The following is a 17055-nucleotide window of genomic DNA, read 5'->3' on the forward strand; positions in this document are numbered from 1 at the left end:
TAGTGGCAGGTAAGAAAATTAACACCTTCGCTTCAGGGCGTCCACTTTACCTGAATAAAATCGACCGACGGAAACAAGAAAAAAGGTGACGTACTGAAAATATTAATGGATTTTTTTTCTTACCCCTTCATCACGAGGACTGGTCGCTAGATTGAGTAAAACGACCAGGCTGCAGCAGGACTGGAATATTAAAGCTTTATCTTTGTAAAGTTTTATAGGTGAATCGCGAGGAAAAAGAGTGAATGAAAGTATAGGCTAAATGTAATCATAGAGAAAAATAAAATAGCTTTCTGTCTTTCACACACACACACACACACACACACACACACACACACACACACACACACACACACACACACACACACACACACACACACACACACACACACACACACACACCGGTAGGATCAGGAAGCGAAGATCCACACGCAAAAACAAGCCAGTACACTCAGCCACAGGCACTTCTCGTACAATAGCTACACACAGAGATAAACAAAACCAGACAGGAGCATCAAAATAGTACTAATTATTATGCAAACGATCGAGGGCAAGAACTGAGGAACTACGTATAATTCTTTCACCTTCATTTGGCCTTTTTTGCCTTTATGAAGCGAGTTTCCAGAAGGCCATTGGCAGAATAAGATGATAATAGGCCTTTGTATCTTTTCCATAGGCACTTTTTTGCGACTAGCACCATATTGCAGTATTGATCTTTTCTCATACTGCAGCATTGAAGAAGGGGAGAAGGCAGTTTTAGGCCACATTAGAGTGAACGGATGGTAGTGTATCGGAAATCGAGGCTCATACGCAGAAATAAGCAATCATAACTACACTCTTGGAATAAGCAAAGAGAAACGAAAAAGTAAATGTAGCAAAATGTAACTGCAAGGCGATGATTCAAGTTGTGCAGTATCTAGCAGAAATTGATAAGGAGAATGAATCAGTCAGGGGTACTCTCTGAAATTAATTGTAGGCAAAGGTAGTTGAAAAAAGGAAAATAAAGATAGAAATAAATGCAAAAGGAGGATGTAAAATCTATCTCTGTTCTCATCAGTCACTCAGAATTCGAGGTTCATTTGCACAGACTTGGCATAAAAACACCCCACTAATTTAACATGATTTCATTGTGGTAGTTCCAGATGGCCAGTGAGGGCTGCAAGGGATCAGTCCTCTGTTGGTGTGTCGTAGGTGGATAATTGGACCTCGGGAAGTGAAGAGAGAGAGAGAGAGAGAGAGAGAGAGAGAGAGAGAGAGAGAGAGAGAGAGAGAGAGAGAGAGCAAAGGAAATTCCCAGGCAGTAGTTACAAGTAATGATAAGCAATAACAGGCAAGGACATCACAGTGGTATCTTAGTAATTATATGCAGGAGTCAGGAAGGCAAGCAGTATATCACAAACAAGAGTGCTCTGGAGGAAACAGAAGCAAGCAAGCAAGGGCAGTCACAAGCAAGACAACACACACACACACACACACACACACACACACACACACACACACACACACACACACACACACACACACACACACACACACACACACACACACACACACACACACACACCTAGCCAGTCTGCCTTCAGATATGTATCGCTTCAAGCAAGGGGGAGAACGAAACACACACACACACACACACACACACACACACACACACACACACACACACACACACACACACACACACACTCTCTCTCTCTCTCTCTCTCTCCTGCCCTTTCCCATTGTGTGTGTGTGTGTGTGTGTGTGTGTGTGTGTGTGTGTGTAGGGGCCCATTTAACTAGGCTTTATAATTAAGGTCTTATATACAGGCAGGTTTATTGAAGAAACGTGATCGGCTATAGGGCGCCTCTCTCTCTCTCTCTCTCTCTCTCTCTCTCTCTATCTATCTATCTTTCATAACTTGATTTCTCTGTTGATTCTCTCTCTCTCTCTCTCTCTCTCTCTCTCTCTCTCTCCATACCTTGATTTCTCTGTTGATGTTATTCCTCCTCCTCCTCATTATTATTATTATTATTATTATTATTATTATTATTATTATTATTATTATTATTATTACTCATTATTATTATTATTATTATTATTATTATTATTATTATTATTATTCCTCTTTACTCTCCCTCATTATCTCCACCTAATAAATAAGAGACCACTTTGATTTAGTGGCCCCTCTAGTTAGTAACCAGTCTCCTATAAATCTATGGCCTGATCTCCTACGCCAATTACGTGGTACAATTTAATTAGAAGGGGTTAGAAAGGGTTAGTGGGTGGAGAGAGAGAGAGAGAGAGAGGAGAGAGAGAGAGAGAGAGAGAGAGAGAGAGAGAGAGTGGCTGATAATTACGGATAGGTAATTGTTAAATATGAGGCTATTTGATTAATGGATAAAACTGAAGAATTATTACTATCTGATTTATACGCCCTTCACGTCTTCGGTCATATGCTGTGTGTGTGTACCATGTGTTCCACCCAAAGACGTACTCATATCTACACGTCCACTTAGACACGTACACATCTACACCCGTACACATATCTTGACACACATATTTACACACATAGAGCTTGAGCATATGTTCGCCGACGATAATTAGAGAGCTTTGTGTCGTGCCTTCTACACTCTCATTCCTTCCCAAAACAGAGAGTATATTTTCTTCACATACTCTTTTATTTTGTGCTTCATATTGCCATCCCTTAAGTCCATGTAACGTCACCCATTGCAGCATTCAGCATAGAAGTGTCCTCGAATTTTTTCTCATAGCCCAATAGGTGCGATCATTTCTTCTCTTAAAGTCAAAATAGATACCGTACAGTTTCAAAGGCCAGATGGAACAAAAATACACCTTAACCCTTTGACTCACGACGTTTCCATGAGCTGAGGAAAATCGTCTGTCGTTTGCTGGAATACACTACAGTCATCTTTACCACGGTCAGAAGGATAACTATGATTATTTCTTTTTTTACATTTTTGGTGTTGTAGGTATCGTGTAAGGCTAATAAAATCGACTGACCTTGGCAAAACTGAAAGCAAAGGAGGTTAGACCCAGTGGAAGGATTTCTCACACACACACACACACACACACACACACACACACACACACACACACACACACACACACACACACACACACACACACACACACACACACACACACACACACACACACACACACACACACACACTGTATTAACTCACAAAGAAGTCGAATTATGAAATATACGCTGTATGCTAACAATTTTGGTGTGTGTGTATATATATATATATATATATATATATATATATATATATATATATATATATATATATATATATATATATATATATATAAATGGTTGCTGGTCATATTTACCCTTCAGTCTAACGACGCATGGTCATCAACTAAACCGAAAAGGTTATTTGTCAAGCGAGAGTAAACGCGCTTTTGAAGGTTGTGTCTGACTCCTTGTAGATTGAAAAGCGTATTCAAAGCTGTAATGTCGTGTGGAGATATCACAGATGAATAACATGTATTTGGGCTGAATCGATCAGGTTTTGTTACAAGAAAAGATTAAAAAAAAAAAAAAAACGAAATACCAAGTCATACATTTTTAAGGTGCATTACGCTGCAGTTTTTGCGCATTATATCAAAGTTCTCATCCTTCAGGCCTCGGAATGTGTCCAGTGGCGAGTCAGATCGTCATTGCACATTATACTAAGCGTATTTAAACTATGTCCGTCGTATTTAACGCGATTCATATTTGTCGAAATATTATTATCCATGCGTTCATTCACGGTTGCTGCACGTAAGGTCAAAGTTATATACGTAAATTCACTTCCGTTCGAATTGAATCGAAGTCATTACACAGTATACTGAAGTTAGTCGTATTATATCAAGTGTATAAATCATTATAATTGACGTGCATTCATATCTTATTACCTATGCTTTCTTGTACTAAATATCAAATGTAATATACGTAAACCCACCTCCATTCGCACCAGTTCGGAGTTATTACACGGTACTCAGAATTTTTGTTATATTTATCTAGTGTAATTATATCTGTGGTAATATTAGTCTTGCGTTCTTGTACGAAATATCAAGATTAATACACTTAAACCCGCCTCCTCTCGCACTAATTCTGGAGTCATTACGTATTAAACCTGATTTATATTTTATCAATCGTATTTATCGCCTCATCACAGCTATTTCGCCTTATGTCAGCGCGACCTTGATAACCCGATTACGGGTAGATCCGACGAGAGAGGCGAGGGGAGGCGTTGTAGGGCGTTGATTTGGCGTTAATGGCCTTTATTACCGGGGGATCGGGGGTAAATAACGTCCCGAGATTGAAAGACGATTCCTTAATGACGCCAGAATGACAGCGTATCACCCTCTCGACATCACGCCGGAGGGAAAAAGTGAGAAAGATGACATTGGTAGTTCTAGTATCTCTGAGAGGCGGAATAGAGCCTTGCCCCTGGATCGCATATTTTTGGTTTCCGCGAATTTCTTGTATCTCTTCCCATAGCGATTCATCTTGCATGCTATACGTTACGATCTCTTGCATTTTTATTTTTTTTTACATTCCTTGGGACCCAGAAGTCCTCCTGTTTTGGATTTCAGGTTTTCACTGATTTTTCTTTTTTAGGATTTGGTTCTATTTCATTTAAATATATCACTTTAATGGAACCAGCGAGAGAAATGGAGGGAGGGGGGGGTGTCGAGAAAATCAAAGCTTATTAAAAATAAAGTAATTGGATGAAAAATCGAGTTGGAGATAGAACTTGAATGAAGTAGAGTTATATAGATACACAGACCATACAGACCTTGAGCATCCTCGTAGGTGGTGCCATTTGGCTGTGACTTAATAATAAACGTTTACATTCTTAAGTATGAACGTTTAAGAACCTGGTAGATGGGAGAAAGTGACTAAGACTCGTAATTTCGTCGGGTAAGAAAGCTCCCTAACACCAGTTTCTAAGCGATTTATTTTTTTATACCCTACTGTCCTCGTCTGTACTGTTTAAATCATTCACGTATCGCTATACTGTGCATAGCTAATGCATAAAAGGATAATAACCAACCATTTCCAAAAACAAATCGCTAAAGGAAAGGTGTTAGGGGACATCCTCATCCGACTAGAATACGAGCATTGGAAGAAAATGCAGCATAAATAAGGGAAAGCTAAAAGGAAAAGAGAGAGAGTAAATTTGGGTGGTGAAGAAGGGAAGTGATAAAGGAGTGGGGTGGGGGGTGGAGAGGAGGGGGAAGAAAATCCGGGTGTAAGGGAGGAGGTAAAAGAGGGGCAAGGAACCATAATAAGAGGTTGGATGGTGGAAACGGAAACGTGGAAGAAATATGTTAGCTGAGAGAGAGAGAGAGAGAAGGTGGTTGGATGGTGTGTGTGTGTGTGTGTGTGTGTGTAGTAGTAGTAGTAGTAGCCGTACCTCGGGCTCCCAGATATCTTAAGTATAATAAAAAACTATCTTTTCTTAATAGGATGATAAACTATATCACCAGATAATAAAGTAAAGGGGAAAAAAAAGGAGAGTGTCTGGTGGGGAAAGGGGTGTCAGAAGGGAGAATAAATTAAGGCAGGGGTGAGGAAGGAAGGAGTCGGAGGAGAGGTTGTTAGAAGGGAAGGGAAAGAGGGAAGGGAGTATTATAAGGGGAGAAGGTGTCAGAAGGGAGAATAAACCATGAAGAGGATGGAGAAGGGTGGTGCCAGAAGGGAGAATAAATTTAGGAAGGGATGGAGAAGAACGGAGTCAGAGGAGAAGTTGTCAACAAGGGAGGGAAGGGAGTATTATAAGGGGAGAAGGTGTCAGAAGGAAGAATAAACCATGAAGAGGATGGAGAAGGGAGGTGTCAGAAGGGAAGGGAGATCAAGTTAAGGAAGGGATGGAAAAGGAAGATGTAAGAGTAGAGGTTGTCAAAAGGGAAGGAATGAAAGAGGGTGTCAGATGGGAGGGAATATGGTGTCAGAAAAGAAAAAAAAGGAGAGACAAGAACTAGAGAGAACAATAGGAGAGGCAGACAGCACGACAAAAAATATTGCTTGTAGATGAAGGAAATAGGGAAGCGGTGGGTGTGATTGTCGGAGAGTTAGGAGGGTAGATTAAAGGTTTGGCTTCCCTATTTCAGCTTGTTTTATTGTTCCCTAATAGTCTTTCTTCAGCTCCTCACCCCGTTTAGCTGCTAATAGTATAGTGAGCTTATATTGAGCATTGTTTTTCATACTAATGGGACGATCTTTTTATACCATCAGTGTCTGTGCTTAACGAAATAGTAAGGCCCCCCCCTTTTTTTTCCTGCCGTCATTATCTGTACTAAACGAGATACTGTCCATGGTTATCTTTTCTGACGTCAGTATCTTTACTTAACGAAATATTATCCAAAGTTATCCTTTTTCTGCCGTCATTTTCGGTACTTAATACTATCCAGAGGTATCTTTTTCTCGTCATTACCTGTACTTAACGAAATACTATCCAAGAGTATCTTTTTCTCGTCAGAATCTGTACTTAACGTAACACTATCCAAGTATTAGCAGTCAAGAGTTACAGATTCTCACTCCCTCGTCGTGTATCGCAGATCAGAATAGGAAAATGCTTCTCAGAAAAAGGTATATATAAACGAGAAAACAAAACTGACAACGAAAATCGAAACTGAGAAAAAAATAAAGCCATTAAATGGAAGAGAGCCGGAAGAAGTGGGAATAGGCATTGACGTGAAAAACAAATAAATCTGTAAAGAAATAAATACTTAAAAATGAACGTAACTGGTGGACAAAGTGAAAAATATATTAAAATGTAAATATGGAGAGAGAGAGAGAGAGAGAGAGAGAGAGAGAGAGAGAGAGAGAGAGAGAGAGCGTAAAATGAACTGAAGGATATAGAGGAAAAATGCATGACGAAAAATACACTGAAAAATATAATAGAAAAGACAAGAAAAAAGACAAAACGAAAACAAATTGAAAGATAAACCACAAATCACGAGCCAAACAAGGAAAAAAATATCAATTTACTTTAGCCAGGGTTGAGGAAGAGAGCGTGAGGGAAAAAATAAGGAAGATTGAGAAGGAAAATAAAATGAGAAATGTGCAAGATAAATCAACAGTAAAGCAAGGGGAAAATATAATCGAGAAAAATGTGAAGAGAAATATAGAAAAAAAAGAATAAGAGAAGAAAAAGGGCATGAAGAGAAAAAAAGATATACGAAGGAAGAAATGAAAGAAATCTTAAAATAAAAAGAAGAGGCCATAAAGTGAACTATAAGGAATAAACAGACAAAAAATATATAAAAACGAAGAAACGAAGAGATTGAAGAAAACGAAAAGATTAAACATAAACTAAATGATAATAATAATAATAATAATAATAATAATTTCGATTTTAGTTTCTCAAAAGCCTCCTTTCTAGGGAATTCACCAACACCTGATACACGTTTGCACCTTCACAGTTACAAGAACTGTGACATTTTTCATATAAAAGAAGTCATCTGCAAGAGAGAGAGAGAGAGAGAGAGAGAGAGAGAGAGAGAGAGGTGAAGAACAAACGAGTGAGTTGGTTCGGCCCGGCCCCCGTCTTAGTGTCAGTTCGGGGCACAAGTCAAATCCGGATTGTTGTTTATGGAGCCGGATTTGTCAAGAACGCCTGCCTAGTGAGGTGGGTTGGGGGGGCTTGATGTTTGTTTTATTTTTTGTGGTTAGAGAGAGAGAGAGAGAGAGAGAGAGAGAGAGAGAGAGTGAGAGATTTTATCGTACCAGTATTAACCCTTAGTATGTTCTGATAATTTACTCTCAACAGATAGATAGAATAGAAGGCCGGCACTACATTCCGCTCTCAGATAGAATAGAAGGCTGGCACTACATTCCTCTCTCTCTCTCTCTCTCTCTCTCTCTCTCTCTCTCTCTCTCTCTCTCTCTCTCTCTCCAAAATCATAAGCAGTTTTGTGTCAGGTAACTTTATCCAACCCGAGTTATGATGACAGTTCTGGTTGATGTTGTTTTTCTGGTGGGGATTGCAGTAGTAGTAGAAGTAGTAGTAGTGGCAGTAGTAGTAGCAGTAGTAGTAGTAGTAGTAGTAGTAGTAGTAGTAGTAGTAGTAGTACGGAAGTAGTAGTTCGGGTGGTAGTAATCATTCTTGCCACTGCTATTTTTATTTTTATTCCCATTCTTAGTTATAGACTCCGAATGACAAGGAACTTTTTTATACACCTTCTTCTCCTTCAGTGAAAAGTCTCCCTGCTGATCTCTCACCGTTATTTATTTTATTTATTATTTATCGCATTGTTTTATCTCGGTATCGTTGACTGTTCGCTGTTCGTCCTGGGATTTATATTTTTCTTTCCTCTGTTTATTATTAATCGGGTTGTTTATTTCGTTATCAGTGTTCTTTTATGGTCGCATGATTTTATTATTGTATTTATGATTTATTTATGATTTAGTATATTGTTATCTCTCTCTCTCTCTCTCTCTCTCTCTCTCTCTCTCTCTCTCTCTCTCTCTCTCTCACACACACACACACACACACACACACACACACACACACACACACACACACACACACACACACACACACACACACACACACACACACACACACACACACACACACTTTTTTTTTTATCAAGGTATCTCTGACTTTTTACCAATTTCCCTTTCTTCATTACTAATCTCCCTTACTATATTGTGCCTCCCAACACACCCTCAGTAATCTACACTTGGGTGGTACACAGTTTGGCTCTGAGTAATGGAAGTTGTTGTGTGGCCAATAGGGAAGTGCTTTAACAATTTATCTTTGTCTCTTTCTTTCACTATGGCATATTCAGTTTTTCTTTCTGTCTGTGTCTTTCTTTCTTCTGTCTTTCATTCGTTTCCTACTACGTTTCTTTCTTTCTCTTCTCTTTTATTGTGATTGTTTGGGAGTGTTTATGGATTTGTGTATTTGTACGTTTGGTGTTATTTGTTAGGTTTAATACTACTGGCTTAAGTTCGACGAGGATTCTTTTTTTTTTATTATATTTTTTCTTTTTGTTAAGAAACATAAATCCAGATGACGTAAAGAGTGTGTATTGAATTGTGAAGATACTGATGACTATAATGACGGTGTTAGGTGTTTTTATCATCATCATCATTAAAAAAAAAAAATGCAGATGGTAGGAGTGATAATCCAGTAAGGAATTCATGATCAGTGTTGGAGATAGACAGAGATGTATGATAGCCCAATAATAACAGACAGACCTAAGTGAAAATGGTCGGGGATGGTGAAGACGAAATATTTTACGTTTGATATATTCAGATGATGCTTTCTATCTATTCATATATCTCTGCACCATAATTCAGAGTTCAGTGAGCGTTTGTCTGAGAAAATGATTATAGATAAAGAGTAAAGTGATGGCTGTTCGAGGGAGAAGGCGAATCCCAGTGATATATGTTGGTGCATGGAGAGGGACTTAGCTGGTGGGAAAGATTAAGTACATTAGTGCAGTGATAGACATGAAAAGAAAGCGTAAAAAGGAATTGGAAAGGAAAATAGCGCTTGGAAAAAAAGATTGGACTGGGCATGAAATATAAAGATAGTTGAGTGATGTGGGTTAAGAAACTGTGATTAATGGGTAGAAGAATGGATGCCTAGATAATGGTATAATTTAGAGAGAGTGGATATATGTAGGGTAACAAAAAGGATGTATGTGAGTTTGGTCGTTACGTGAAATAATGGAAAATAGAAAATAGAAGATGATCTGACGTAAGTGAATGCGTGGTAAAGCAAACTATGGTCGGCGAGGAAGCAAAATAAATAAATAAATAAATAAAGTAAAAATATAAATGACAGTCGAGCAGAATGATTAAATATGTATGGTGATGAACATGGCGAAGATGGCGCATACTTTATATTTTTTAGTGGCAAAGGTTATTCCGCAGGAGTAAAAAGACCTAAAGCAAGCTATACTCATTTTACCCAAAGCTGGCTCAGATTTTCTTGCTTTTACGGCTTATTTCACACAGGTCGATAATGAAGCCAATACGGCGGCTCCACAACTTTTCCATAGCACTCCCTCGTGACTAGCGTCATATTCTAGTGCTGATAAATATTTACAAATGAATATTCACGATGGAGAGGTGTCATTTTTTAGGCCACGTTAATTGAAGGCAGTTAAACATGGAAAGGTTTCTCGTGTGGAAGTGAACTGAAAATATTTAAAACAAGAATGAGGAATGAATGCTAAAACATACCTGTGTACCATAAAGATTTTTGGTTGATAAAATGCATGTTGTTTTTCCAGTTTTTGTGTGTGCCTTTTGTTATTTCTCGATCGTGCCTATATTTTGTTCGTAAGAGGATGAAGATGATGGTGATGATGATGATGATGATGGTGGTAGAGAAAACGAAGATGATAATTATGATCATGATGATAATGATGCCAACGACGACGAACAAATTATAACATCCACATCATTAATAACGACAATTCTGGCAGTAACATCACCAGTGCAAACATTACGTCCAAACACACACACACACACACACACACACACACACACACACACACACACACACACACACACACACACACACACACAAATGAAGCTTACAATTTCGGCTCTTGCAATCACACCCGGTTCGTCTCCCCATCACCCTCGCCGACGTGGCTCCGGACCCGAAACCTCCCGCTGACCGTATCCGACCTCTCACCCTGGAAAGAATGGAGAAATACTTACGGGGAATTATTCGGCTCAGACTCGGAGGGGGGGGAGGGAGAATATTTTTAAATGTGGGGTCTGTAGGATTTAATGGTTTTACGGTTAATAAGAGAGAGAGAGAGAGAGAGAGAGAGAGAGAGAGAGAGAGAGAGAGAGAGAGAAGTATTTTCGCGGAGCAAAATTCTTGGGTAAGAACTAACCATTTTTCGTCTTTAAAATGTGTGTGTGTGTGTGTGTGTGTGTGTGTGTGTGTGTGTGTGTGTGTGTGTGTGTGCTTGGATGCGCCTCTTTCAGTGATGGGGTTATTGAAGGCTGTTTCTAACCCCTCCAGTTCGGAAAGACTCGAAGAAGGTGAAATGGACTGAGAGAGGGAGAGAGAGAGAGAGAGAGAGAGAGAGAGAGAGAGGAGAAGAAGAAAAAGAGAAGAGAAGAGAAGAGAGAGGAGCAGAGAAAAGATGAAAAGAAAAAAAAATACACCCGAAAAAGAGTGCTATGGTGTTTTGGCAGGGATCCGCCCAGCACTGACGTATGTTTCTCTGACCTTTTCAACTGGCCTGCCTCTCAAGCTCACGGGCCCTATTCTTAAAATTTCTCGCACCATCTTAAACCCTTTCAGCCCCGGGACGTCATTTTGTATTAAGTTCTTCCTGCCATCAGACGGTTTCTTGCAGCTTTGATGGTCGCTGAATGAGGTGAGATAAAAAATATATATATATATATATATAAGATTAGCCCCGATTGTCCTGTGGTATTTAGACATTTTTTTTTCTTGCTGTCCCTGAACGATTTTAGTTAGCGTAGACGAGACTTCCTTCTTCATTTTCTCTCTCACGACTATATTCTCTCTTAATATAAATAAAATTGTCTGGTAAAGGGAAGATAAAATGGTAAAAGTCGGTAGTGGACTGCATTGGTTAGCCTACTGTAGTTTTTAGGATGAGATTTTTTTCTTAGTTCCACAAGACTATTTTCTACTCGGTAGTAAAGAAGTTAATAAAGACTGTTTGTAAACCCGATGAACTATAGGCCGAAGTTGCCCTCCTGCAGTCCATCATCATCCTTTCGGGGGATAGGGAGGGAGATGAAGGGCGTTTGTATAACCAGGGAGTGGAGCCGCTAAGTTAAATCGTCAGGAAATAGCAAAATTAGGCCATAAAGGAGGTACCCTGGCAGGTGAAGACTCTTTTTGAATACCCCCACAGGACCCCATGCTGAACAGATTCGGAATTCCATATTATTCGGCTGGTGTTGGTGTCAGTTTACGTAGAGTTACTGGTGTTTCGGTGTAGAGCTGCTGGGGCCACTGAAACGAGTATATATCAGGTATTTTTATCAGTGTGGGGAAGATGTAATAGTGTGACGAAGATGCAGACACAAAAGACATTCACTGTTTATATTATTGGGGTGATGTTCCTGTCAGTGTACGTAGATATATTGGTGTTTCGGTATATAGGTGCTGGAGTCACTGATACGTGTATACAGTATATGACAGGTATATAAACGTTGCTGGTATATTTTCCTCCTGTAGATGCTGATATAGTGCATTGTCTCTTTTGTTAGACTGATTTTCGTGTCATTTTACGTAGAGTTAATGATTTTAGAGTTCAGTGGATAATAGAGACTGATCCTTTTTTTTTTTTTAATGGGTATCAGACGTTTCTATTGATATACGTGTTTTATATTCTTTAATACATGGTAAAGCCAGTGACCATATGTCTTGTTTCGGAGGTGTTCTAGTATGTGTAAAGGTATCGGTTTTATTAGTAGTCTCGGTTGCAGAACTGTAGAATCTTGAATATACAGTATATCCTTTTTATTAATATGAGTCAAGTTTATTACTATGACATTAACATATAGTTGTTAAAGCCATTAACATATAGTTGTTAAAGCCATTCACTATGCACCGTATTTCTTATTATTATTAATATCATTGTTATTGTTATTATTATTATTATTTTTTTTTTTAGGTGTTGTCTGTTCTTGTAAATATGCCCGTGTTTCGTTCGACAGGTGTTAAAAGCCACTGAAACGTGTATATATCGAACATTTTTATTGGCTTGAAACTGTTTATGTTCTTTTTGTGGATGCTGAGGCTATTGATCATTCAAGGTATGTCGGTGATGTTCGTGTCAGTTTATGATGAACTGGCTGTTCCATTCACTTCGTTCACTAGATGTTAGAGTCACTGAAACTTGTGTGCGTCAGAGTATGGGTGTATTATATTCCTTTCTTATATAAGTATGCTCAGATCATGTATTTTCTGAGATATAATGATTCGATTGTTTTAGTTTTGGTTTATGTAAATTAGATCTCTCTCTCTCTCTCTCTCTCTCTCTCTCTCCTTTCACTAATAACTTATTCTAAATCTTTCACGCATTGTTATGACATTTATCTTGGTCACGCTACACGCCACAACTCCTGAGCACCCATTTCTTATGCTCTCTCTCCTGACTTTCCTGACGCATGTCCTCTTAAAGCAGGAACCAAGTTGCATAAGATAAATCCTTTGTGCCACAAGGAATTAAGGGTAAGACCTAGTATTATCTGAAGTGATACATGTGATACTAAATACCACTACCCGATGCTAAAACAATTCGATTTCGATTAAACTATATCGTGGAGTTCAAGCCACTTTATATTCTTCATCTCGTAAAATAAATGCAGGAACCGCTGAAATTCACAGACATGATATTTATTATTGCTATATCTGTGTAGCTATATGATATTGGATCTCTCGAGGCTAAATCAGTTCGCTCTCTGTCATTTTGTGGTTTGCACGTCGCTTCATGCAGATATAACTCGTCTCCAGTTTTAATGCTAATGTGAAGCCTTCTGGAGCATGTCGATTTAATGCTTGATATTGCCAGATCGATGTATGTGGTGTTGAATTCTTTAAAACTGATGCATAAACAATTTGACCTTTATTATTCATTGGTGTTCACGTCTGATCACACACATATACGTCGGCCTTCAAGAAAAGACTACTTAGGCAACTTTATGTGTATTGTTAACAGTATCTATGTATACAGCATTGAGTTCTTGTATGTTAAATCAGTTTGATCTCTACTGTATATAATGTTTACGTCTCTTCATACTGACATAACTTGAGACCCCAGAGATAAATGCCAAATCCTATGGAAGTTGCAGATTGTATGCTTAGTATTGTCGTTATTGATTTATGAGACACTGAACGCTCTGAGATAATGTTAAAACAGTTTGCCGTCTATTATTTTGTGGTGTTCGCGTCATTTCATATAAATATAACTCAAGTCTCCATGAATGATTGCTGGACGCACTGGAACCTACAGTTTTGATGTTTATTGTGGTCTACATGGATATACATGAGTCTGAACTCCTTAAACTGATGCTATAACATGTCAATTTTTTTGTGGTGTTCTTATCATACAAATATAACTCAAGTTTCCATAAATGACTTCAACACCCCCTGGAACTTACAGTTTTGATGTTTATTGTTTCCTTTGTCGATGTATGTGAGACCACACTCCTTAATTTGATACTAAAATTGTTTGGAGCTTTTTGTTTTGTGGTGTACATGTCACTTCATACGGATATGCGAGTAACTCAAACCTACTGAAATTATTACGAAACCCACTGGAATAGAGAATTTTGATGTTTATTTCTCTCTTTATCGGTGTATGTGAGATTAATTCCCTACACTGATGCTGAAGCTGCTTGAAGTCTACAAGTATCATTAAGTCTATTATTTTGTGGTGTTCATGTCACTTCATACAGACGTAACTTGTGTCCACGTAAAATATTGCTAATTCCACTGGAACTTAAAGATTTTTTTCTTAATGTTGTCTGTATGGATTTATATGAAACAACATGCAGAAGATAATGGTAAAACAAAGTGATATTTTTATTTTGCAATGTTCATGTTGGTTCGCATAGACAGAACTGGAATCCCATAAAACATGTGCTTGAGCCACCGAAATATGTGGAGAGGATAGTTATTATTGTCTTCTTCAATTTATATGTTACTAAATTTCTTAAGATAAAGCGAAAAGAATTTATATCGATTTTATTGCCAAGATCATGTCAGATCATAAAGAGGGGATTCCAGTCTCATAAAACATACACTTGAATCACCGAAGTTCGTGGACAGGATGCTTATTACTGTCAGTACCGATTTATATGACACCGAATAAAACATTTTCAAACAGATTTTATTCCGATTTGTATGAAACCCAATAAAGTGTATGGATATCGATTTTATTCGATTTATTTGACATAATAAAGGGTTCTGATATAGATTTTATTCCGATGTTCGTGACGCTGAATAAAACGTTTTGGTATGGATCTCATTCCGATTTTCGTGACGCTGAGTAAAACGTTTTCGTACAGATTTTATGCCGATTTTTGTGACGCCTAGGAAAACGTTAGTATATAGTTTTTTTTTTTTTTCGATTTTCGTGACACCCAATAAAACGTTTTGATTGGTATTTTTATTTATTCCGAATTTAGTGGAAATCATAAAGCGTTAACTCGATGTAAGAGACTTATACTTAGTCCCTTAAATTTGTAGACGGGATGCTTATTGCTGTCAGCATCGGTGTCTGTCATATATTTCATCCCTTAAAACTGATGTCTCGGCGATGTGGTCTTGATGTTCAGTGTTTGTTTAAAGAAATTGTCTAAGGAGTCCTGGGCCCATATTTTTGTCGGCTAAGGAAGCTCCCTAACATTTCTTCCTATGCGATTTATTTTGCTTATGACACCATACTTTCCTCTTCTGTGTCATTTAGCCTTAGTGAGATCATTTGTAGAGAGGGGGTTAGTAGTAGTCTCCATTAACCCCTTGGCAGCCTTATGTTTCGCTCTCTGCTGAATGAAATCGTCTGGAGGAAGGACAAAATAAAATATGAAGACAAACATAAGGATAAGAGGTTTATTCCAGCGATCGCATTCTGTTCTCTTTTACGATCCTTCTCAGTATTGATTATCTGTCGTCCTTTTCCTGTCAGCTGAGAAATATAACTGGCTGATCCTTTTTAAACGTTAATGGTCCTGCTTCTTCTCTGTTTGCATTTTCGTTTTTATTTTTGCTGTCTTCTGGCGATTTTATTCTCTGACTCTTGGTTTTCTGTCGCCCTTATTGTGTCAGTAAAGAAATATGACTTGAACTGGCTTTTTTCTTGATCGTAATGGCGCCTCTTCCTCCCTGTACTAGGAAATATAAGTTCGTGAGTCCTGTCTATAGACGCTTGGATCTCCCAACGTAGAGAATCGTCCGAGTCACTTCATCTCTGTATCAGGAAATGTAAACTCGTGAATCCTGTCTATAGACGCTTGAATCTCACAACCTAGAGATTTGCAGTTGCCACTACTCTCTCTCCATACCAGAAAGATAAGCTCGCGAATCCTGTATGAAGCCCCCTGGATCTCACAGCATACAGAATTGCAAATGTTTCCTCTTCCGTGGAATTGTAAGGTCAATAAATATACCTTCCCCCTCTCCGAAAAAAGGTGTAAGCTCGCGAATACTATCAATAAACGCCTGAATCTCACAGCGTAGAAAATTGCATATGTCGCCTCTTCAGTAGGTGCATAAGGTCGATAAATGGACTGCATGCGATTGGATCCTGAACTTGCGACTCTTCATGCAAATTTTGTTACGGGACTCGACAGGTTAGTGTATGTAGAGGTTAAAATTCCCCGATATACAGGATCATACTTCATCCCTACCGAGTTTTAGACTTCTCTTTCTCTCTCTCTTACTAGTTTGTGAGGATAACTGTCCATTGCAACTAAAATTCCTGGTTACAGTCATTAAATGTTATCTTTATTTTGTTTTTCTTTTATTTTTCTTTATCTGTTTTCCTTTCGCCTTCGGTCGAAAAAAAAAAAATAGATATTATAGAAAGACAGTCTCAGAAAAGATGGAAATACAGTGTCAAAATATACAGCTATACATGATGAATGAAAATGATATAATTAAAGGCAGTCTCAGAAAGATACATATACATGAAGACAGTAAAAAATAAAAAAAAGATATGTATAATCCATAAATATAAAAATTTCTCGTACAAAATATCGCATCTCGCAATTTTCGATCTTGCCCCCCCCCCACACACACTCTGGCTCAAAAATGCTTTAAAAAATGAGACAAAATTCCCGCATGATAATAAGAATGATAATAATAGTAATAATAATAATAATAATAATAATAATAATAACAACAACAATAATAATCTCCCTCCCCAATCTATATGCCTCTTCGAACAAATCCACGATAGAGAGAGAGAGAGAGATAGATTGAGATAGATAGATACAGAGAGAGAGAGAGAGAGAGAGAGAGAGGTGGCGAGAATTTGTCACATATTCGTAAAAAGCCAGTGATGTCGATTTTGGGGTGGGGGTGAGGG

The sequence above is a fragment of the Coenobita brevimanus genome, chromosome 45 (assembly GCF_032717465.1).
Source record: "Coenobita brevimanus isolate Jiangsu-jjx chromosome 45, ASM3271746v2, whole genome shotgun sequence".
Classification (NCBI taxonomy): Eukaryota; Metazoa; Arthropoda; class Malacostraca; order Decapoda; family Coenobitidae; genus Coenobita; species Coenobita brevimanus.